The 7932-nt window shown below is 39.8% G+C and overlaps 1 pseudogene; it reads left to right on the plus strand.

Annotated features, from left to right (window-relative positions):
- Positions 1–4455: 4455 nt before the first annotated feature.
- LOC149140975 (NF-X1-type zinc finger protein NFXL1 pseudogene) lies at positions 4456–7728 on the plus strand (annotated as a pseudogene).
- The last annotated feature ends 204 nt before the right edge of the window (positions 7729–7932 follow it).

The following is a 7932-nucleotide window of genomic DNA, read 5'->3' on the forward strand; positions in this document are numbered from 1 at the left end:
CGTGAGCTGATTCTCCACTTTTTCCAGTCCAAATGCATCAAGAAGGATGTAAAACAATAAAATGATATAATTCGGATCAAACACAAATATCTATGCTTGGGAAATGAATTTAGGCCTGAGGGATCTGCCTAAAATGTGCTTAGCATTTGTGCAAATATGCCTCAAAATATTGTAACAGATGCCTCAGCCCAGAATTCAATTATCCTGAAATTGTGATTTGAATTAATGTAAATTTGAATTAAGTTTGAAGGAAGGAATGAAACACATTCTAAAACATGCCAATATTAATCAAACTTCAAATCTATGGAACACCTAGAACCTGCTCAAAATAGGGATCACAAAGGAGTTACTCAAATGATTTCAAATCATTCATAAAAATGACACAGAGTATACCTTCAACCAACAAAAGAATACCACTAGAAATACTTTAGAGAATTAATGCAATTTGGAGCGAAACAATGCTTTGAAAATATTAGATGGACTAATGAGCGATGTAGTCAAGACTTTATGTAAATAATAGCCTCAATTAGGTATATATATATCAACAAGAATTTCCTTGAAACCCGACAACAATTAGCCCTAGATACAGCAAAAAAAAAACTTCAGGAATATTAGATCTGTCCACAGAGATGCTTCCCAAAGAGATCCAAGATTAAGCCTGAACTCAAGATGTGTGAACAGATGCGAAAAATGATCATAACTAGTCTTGGAAATGATACAAAATAACACAGGAAGACACAAATTAGGGCACAAATATTCCTTCAAATTATGGTGTGTTCAGTCATAGAGGAAACCTAAAGCAATATGCCTTTATAAGCCATTGATTAGGACCAATTTCTCCACCGAAATCAGAATCTAAATAGGTTACATGAGGGGCAAGTCTGGCATAGATGGAGAGCCTCGGGAATCAAAAAATTTTCATAATGAAGCTGCTTACTTTGGAGAGCTGAAACAATCCCCCAGATCAAGCCGAGAGATATCTACGAGAGCAAACTCCAATTAAACAAAATTTCATCCAAAAACACAGTCCTGAAAGAGGCCAAAATGCCTCAGAGAAGGCCAAGAAAGCCTTAATAAAAATTCATAACCAAGAACCATAAAATTAAACCTCATAAAATTCCTCCAAACATGACCTTCTTCTTTATATTTTCGTGACTATTCTAGGCCATAGAACAACAAAGATACCCCATATTGTTTCTTGAGATCAATTGATCAAAGGAGGAAAAATGATCCCTATTTATATGGGTCGAAGAGGCTTCTAGAGGGGGTTAAGACAACCTGACAGTTGGATGGATTCGAACTTGCAAAATTTGAATTTAAAATTCAATTTGAAATTTCCTTTGGAGCCAAAATTCAATTTTCCTAGTGTAACACCCTCCTCCGACATTTGCCCAAGTAATCAGCCAATCGGGGTAAACATGTGACGAGAGGCTACTATGGTATGATTCAACCTCCTATGTAACCTTAAGGAAGTGGAATCGACAAAAACACATCAAATATACCTTCCACATCAACAACAACACTCCCAGGAGCCATCCCAACCACTCAAGTGTCATGCCCCTAGGTCCCACTAGGCTTTTAAGCTATTAAACCTCTAGACACTTCCATGCTATAGGCATTCCAGCATCCAGAGATCTTTGGACACTCCCACAAGCCTGCATGCCTGCGTCTAGGGGCTATTTCTAGCATACATGTACCAGAGTTTGTGGGATTTAAGGCGCTTTTCAAGCCTAGAATTTCGGTGACTACCCAGAACTTGTTGTAACATTTGGAATCCATTAAACACATGATGACAAGACTAATAAACCAAAAACTAACTTCGGATTAGGCCTAATCATCCCCAACCGGGACTTACATTCTGTCAAACACTTGGCATCAATGCAATCTACAGGTCTAGGATACAAGACAGAGCATGAATGACTGAAAAATGTTATGAGACATGAAAAGAAGGATCACCACCTTCTCCCTTGAACTATTATGACATCAATTAAGTCTTGCATCCATTAATTTAACAATTATAAGAAAATACATGAAATAACCATGACATGAACCAGTCAATTAACGATGCTTATAACCAACATAAAACCATGAAAATAACAGTGAGATAATAACCATTAAATCCACACATAAATAAGTACAAAAGAAAGAGAACTTAGCTTTTATTAGACATAGGAAAATCTAACCAAGTTTAGGACTTCCACGTACCACCCAACCGTAGACATGGCTAAACCAAATATTTCTTTCAGTCAGTCACCTCTGTGCCATATTCCAATCATGAATGTGGGATCTCATAAAGCACATCAATAAAAAACCATCCAGGGCTTACAGAGGCCAACCACCTCAACCCATCAAACAGTGATTCCACCTCACGGTCGAACATCACAAGAACCGTCATCAGATTGGTCTCTACCCAAGCCTTATAGGGCTCTAGAGTGTTTTTTCCAACCCAGCTTCCAGGACTAGTAACTCAACCCATAGCTGCTTCTGGGCTCTAGAAAATTTGTCCAACCAAGGCTCTAGGACTAGTAACTCAACCCATAACTTATACAGGGCTCCAGAGCATTTGTCCAACCAAGGCTCCAGGACTAGTAACTCAACCCACCGAGGGCTCCAGAGTGTTTGTCCAACCAAACCTCCAGGACTAGTAACTCAACCCAAGTTGTACAGGACTTCCAGAGATTTTTTCCAAGTAAGGCTTTAGGACTAATAACTCAACCCAAGTCGTTGTAGGGCTTACAGAGCGTTTGTCCAACCAATAAACCACATGCATGCGCTACAGATGCCAAAACTAGTGATGAAAATATAGATGTAACTCAGTACCTACAAGAAAAACCCGTTGTAGTTGTTGACCCCGATGTCCTTTTGCGCTTTCCTTCTTTTCCTCTGCCTTCTTGCTCCAAAAATCCAAGTATGCTACACTCTCTAAGAGTGCTCCAGAAAACTCTAAGTATCCAAGAGTATGAGAGAGTGAATATAAGAGAGCTCCACCAAAACTGAAATGACCAAGCTTGCCCATTGATCCTCATAAACCTTTTTATCAATGAGGCCTCTATTTTCTTCATTTTCCATTATTTTCCTTCATTTTCCTCCTCACATTTAACACATGACCTTTCACCTCCCTTTTCTCCTAATTTCCATTATTTTCATAAATAAAATGCTAATAAATGTCTCATGCATTTCCAAAGCCTTTTCCATTGCTTTTGCCAATTTCCTTAGCCATAATAAATTGAATGAACACCCACTAGGATGTTCTCCCCACAATTCAACTTGGCATACATGTCCCATGACGTTGGTCTTATATATTTTTTACATGGATTTTTAGCCAAGGCTGTTACACCTAAGAGGCCGACTTGATTCCAAATTTAAATAATTGTATGCCCTTGACAATGGCTTCTTTAGTACAAGAATTTTTTTTAACCATATTTTCTTTTGTAAGCAAACTTGATTAGGATATGCCCATAAATAATTTTAGATCAAAAATTGCCACCAATTAATAGGTTGCTTGTAGAATCTTTTTGGGGCTTTTGACCATACTTTTGGGGCTCAAACTTTAACGAAACATATATCCACATACCATTAGAATCAACAAGACGAGGAGCATCAAATGATGATGCTCTCGTGATCAAAATCATTATCCTCTACATCCATATTCCTCAACAAGTGCTTCTAGGGCTTCCCCTTCCTCTCTTCAAGGTCTCTTGTCATTTGAAGCTTCCAATCAATGCAAATTAGACGAATATTAAAAGCCTTAAAGACCCAACATTGACATCAATGACAACAATATTTAGTGAAACTTTTAGGACAATTTTACAAAGAATATGGAAGGTTTCAATATAATATCATAGTCCATAAAAACTCACAAAATAAATTTTTTTGTTATAGATAACTTACATTGAGGCGTCAAAAATCACTAAAACATGTAAATAGTTGACCATAAATCCAAATATTTTAGTAAAAAAATTACCCGTATTATTTTAAAAAAATCATTTAATCTATATTTATAGATTAATTTTATATAATATTAGACATTTTATCCATACGAATTAATAATAATAAAATTTTAAAACTGCTCTAAAAAATAAATAAAATAAATGTAACCGAAAATAAATAATTAAAAAAATAAAAAATAAAAAACAAATCCTTTCAAGACGACTCTTGGCTATTCCCATTCACAGGATAAATAAACTATTTTTTAAAAATAACAATTTAGGCTCAAGATATAAAATTCGACCATCAACGTTCTCGAGGTTACGGCCGTGATATCAGATGCCAGCTCTCCCAATGGTCGGCCTCTCACAAAGTGCCTCTAAGCATCTACTATAAGTTTCACTGTTCCATTCACACCATTCATACAATCTTCCCCCGAGCGGAGATTTCAGTCCAATATTTCAGAAACCCGAGATATTTCAGTCCAATATTTCATAACCTTGGGTTTCTGCGAAGTCTAACGGTTTAATGGCCATGGATACCAGTAGAGACAAGGGAGACAATCGACCCAGCAGCAATGTTAGAGAATATCAAGACTCTGAAAGGAGAGAACCTAGAAGAAATATGTCCAGAAATGCACGCAGTGAATGGGTTCCCAAAAGTTCTTCGCATTCAACGAGAAATCCCAATCGTAATTTTAATCCCGGCTCCAAATCCGACAGCGACAGAAATCCCGGTCTGATTTTCGATGCCAATCCCAACGCCGGCCCCAAAAGCAACAGAAATTACGATTCGAGTTCCAATGGCAATCGTAACCCCAATCAAGGCTTTAGGGCTGAAATAAATAGAGGTCGAGGTCGAGGTCATTATGGATTCGGAGCCGGTTCAGCTTCCAGTGATGTTATGCCATCACAAAATGGGCAAAATCAACAGTGTGGAGCAATGAGAGGGCGAGGAAGGGGGAATTTTCAGAGAAATAATTACAGCAGAGGCTACTACAATGGGAGGAATCAGAGATCCTATCCTCATCAGAATTACGCTGCAAATGAGGGCACAATTCGGCCAGGGAATGTCAATGGGGTATGCAGCCTGGGACAGAGCACTACAAATGAGGACTTTAGTGGACAGAGTTCTGCAAATGAGGGATTCATTGGTCAATCCAATCATGGAAATCACCCACCCACAGAAACAAAACATTCTCTGAAGCAGATGGATTTGAGGGATGCGAGGACGAAATTAAACGGCAGCGACAGAACTGATGTGCCTCAGCTGGTGCAGGAAATTGAAAAGAAGCTTAGTAAAGGACTGGTAGAATGTATGATATGCTGTGAAAGGGTTGGACCACCGGCACCAATATGGTCATGTGGCATATGCTATGCTATTTTTCATCTTCACTGTATAAGGAAGTGGGCAGATTCGTCTGCTGTTCAGGGGGTTTCGTCCTGGAGATGCCCAGGTTGTCAATCTGTGCAGAATTTGTCCGGGGAGGAAATTCGGTATTATTGTTTTTGTGGAAAGGTGCGAGACCCAGAAGTAGAATTTTATATCACTCCACATTCATGTGGAGGACCATGCGGGAAGCCACTTGCCAAAGGGAACAAGACACCAGAGGCTCCTTGCCCACATAAATGTACTCTTCAATGCCATCCAGGTCCATACCCAACTTGCACAGCAATGACCCTCCCTCGGCCCTGCCCATGTGGTAAAACAATGATGACAAGGAGATGCAACGATCATAATTCTACTGAATCATTATGTGGAAAGCAGTGCGAGAAGCCTCTCGAATGTGGACGCCATTACTGTGAGAATATCTGCCATGAAGGTCCTTGTGATCCTTGCAAGATTTTGATAAATGATGCTTCATGCTTTTGTGGGAAAAAACAGGAGAAGATAATCTGTGGAGATGTGGAGATCAAGGGCGAAGTAGATTGGAAGAATGGTGTGTTTCAATGTGAGAATGTGTGTATGAAGATGCTTTCATGTCAGAATCACAAGTGTAGCCAGATATGTCATCCTGGAGAGTGTGGAGAATGTGAAATGTTACCTGAGAAGATTAAGTCTTGTCCATGTGGTAAAACCCTGCTGGAAAATAACCAGAGGAAGAGCTGCATGGATCCTGTGCCAACCTGCTCAGAGATATGTGAAAAGGCTCTTCCTTGTGGGAAACATTTGTGTAAAAATACTTGTCACCATGGGGAATGTCCTCCTTGTTCTGTTTTTGTTAATCAGAGATGCCGATGTGGGTCATCATCTCGGACAGTCCCTTGCTGGATGACCATAGAGGAGAATGAGAGCGCAGAATTCAGATGTGAAAAGCTATGTGGGCAAAAGAAAAACTGTAATAAACACAGATGCAGTGTAAAATGCTGCCCTCAGGTAAATCGAGAGCGAGGGGGTATCTCTCGTGCAGCTGATTCGAATCCACATTTATGTAGTGAGACCTGTGGGAAAAAGTTGCAATGTGGGCAGCATTTATGCAAGGAGCTTTGCCACACTGGGCTTTGCCCACCCTGCCGTCTAACCATTTTCGATGATCTCTCTTGTGCATGTGGGAGGACAACAATTTCTCCTCCACAACGTTGTGGAACACCCATTCCTCAATGCCCCTATCCCTGCTCAGTTCCTCAGCCATGTGGTCATCCGGCTACGCACAATTGCCATCCTGGAGACTGCCCTCCTTGCAGTGTGCTTGTTTCTAAATGGTGTGTGGGAAATCATATCGTGAAGGATTTCCCATGTGGTTCTCAGGATATTTTGTGCAACAGGCCTTGTGGTAAAACAAGGCAATGTGGAATCCATGCCTGTACTAGGACTTGCCATTTACCTCCTTGTGACTCAATCTCATCATCATCTGTTAGAATGTCATGTTGGCAAATTTGTGGAGCTCCAAGGAGAGATTGCAAACACACTTGCACAGCTCCATGTCACCCATCTACTCCATGCCCTGATACAAGATGCAAATCTCCAGTACAAATAACATGTTCCTGTGGTAGATTAACATCAGAGGTGCCATGTGATGCTGGAGGCAACAATATGAAAACTGATCCAGTTTTTGAAGCCTTTCTCTACAAATTGCCTGCTCCTCTTCAACCATTGCAGTCAAATTCTAACAGAGTGCCAATTGGGCAAAGACAGCTTGTCTGTAATGATGAGTGTGCCAAATTGAAGAAGTATGCCTTTGGCCTTTGGACAACAAAGGCTGATCTGTCAGGGGTGAATTCACAGATTTCAGATTTGATAACCAGAGAGCCAGAATGGGTCTCAGATGTTGAGGAAAGGTTTAGATTCTTGGTTTTGTCTAAAACAAAAGGCATTCGTTTGCATGTTTTTTGTGCAATGCCCAAGGAGAAAAGGGATACATTGAAGCTTCTTGCAGAAAGATGTAACCTCTCTGTATATTTTGCAGGAAGGGATCCAAGATGTGTTTTGATTGTACAAGCTACACAAAACTCAAAAGCCCCTCTGCGTCGTAGCATAAATTCCAAGGGTTCAATTCCTGCAACAGGGCAGGTGCGTCCTCTACCTTTCAAATCATCTGTAGATATGGATCCGAGGCTTGTCATTTGCCTATTTGATTTACCATGCGATGCAAATGTGAATTCACTGATATTGAGGTTTGGAGGTGAGTGTGAGCTAGTGTGGTTGAATGACAATAATGCATTAGTTATATTTAAAGATCACACAAGAGCTGCAACAACTCTTAAGGTTGTGAATCATGCATCTGCATACCAGGGGGCCAATGAAGCACCTGCAACAAACGTAATGATGTCCAGCCGTAGTGTATGGAATACAACAAAATGATTGGACAGGTGAACAAACTCATGCATGGACAAGAAATGAGCAAAATTCAAGCAATGTTTGAAGCAGCTAGCAAAATTTTCTTGGATTGAAGTTTTAAGGAGCCCTTCATATAATGTATATTTTCATTGTAAAAAATTTAAATAGACAGATAGGCCATACCATGAATCATGTTAAAAATTGTTATTAATTAAGTGTTTATAAAGT

The sequence above is a fragment of the Pinus tabuliformis genome, chromosome X, assembly GCF_031772625.1.
Source record: "Pinus tabuliformis cultivar Carrire ecotype Pingquan chromosome X, CPIR1, whole genome shotgun sequence".
NCBI classification, from domain to species: domain Eukaryota; kingdom Viridiplantae; phylum Streptophyta; class Pinopsida; order Pinales; family Pinaceae; genus Pinus; species Pinus tabuliformis.